The sequence below is a fragment of the Solanum stenotomum genome, chromosome 5 (assembly GCF_019186545.1).
Source record: "Solanum stenotomum isolate F172 chromosome 5, ASM1918654v1, whole genome shotgun sequence".
In the NCBI taxonomy this organism is placed as follows: domain Eukaryota; kingdom Viridiplantae; phylum Streptophyta; class Magnoliopsida; order Solanales; family Solanaceae; genus Solanum; species Solanum stenotomum.
In genome coordinates this window covers 33498440-33499492 of record NC_064286.1, presented here as the reverse complement: position 1 = coordinate 33499492, position 1053 = coordinate 33498440, and positions in this window count along the sequence as shown.

Below are 1053 nucleotides of genomic sequence, written 5' to 3'. Positions count from 1 at the left end.
TCGTTGTTTTGTTCGGGGTTTGAGACTACAGTTGCGGATTGAGACTCAGTCTTTAGTCTCAGCGGGCCGCTCATTTCTAGATGTAGTAGACCATGCCCGCACTATCGAGCAGCTCCGTCGCGAGGCCCAAGGGGGCAGCGGCAAGAGAGCTAGATAGGAAGATAGCCATGATAGGCGTCGTTTCAGACCCCGAGAGTCTTATGATAGATCTCAGCAGAGGTTTCAGTCGGGTCAGTCTAGTAGCCCCTTCCAGGCTTCTCTCCAGGCATCGGAGGGTGATCAGCACCGCCATTTTGGTTTTAGTGCCGATCCTAGTCGGGGCCGAGATAGTTCACAGATGGGTTCTTCTGGCCGGGGTAGCCGACCTCCAGCTCTCAGTCGACAGTCCCAGGGCTGTCATTGGGCCCGCGAGTGTCCCCATCGCAGGTTAGCCTTACCCGCTCCACAGGCAGCTAGGCATGCGCCAGCACCTCCAGCTAGAGGCAGAGGCCAGGGACAGGACCATAGGGGTGGTCACCAGGGTATACGGGGTGGTCCCCGAGGAGGCAGATTAGGGGGCAGATCTGATCCACAGGGTAGGGGAGTCCAGGCCCACTTTTATGCAGCTCCAGCTAGAGCAGATGCTGAGACCTCGGACGATGTGATCACAGGTACAGTGTTATTATGCCATCAGCCCGCATCCGCCTTATTTGATCCAGGCTCTACTTATCCCTATATATCTATTTATTGTGCTCCTCGATTGAGTATGATCCCAGAGCTATTGGTTGAGCCGTTGCGTGTTTCAACCCCGGTAGGTGATTCTTTAGTAGTGGATCAGGTATTTAGATCCTGTGTGGTGACTATTTAGAGGCGAGACACTAGGGTTGATCTTATTTTGCTTGATATAGTGGATTTTGATTTGATTTTGGGTATGGATTGGTTATCTCCCCACCATACGGTCTTGGATTGCTACGCTAAGACCGTTACTTTAGCCATGCCTGGTATTCCACCAGTGGTGTGGCAGGGCTCTTGTAGTCGCACGCCAGTTGGGATGATATCTTTTGTTCGGGCCCA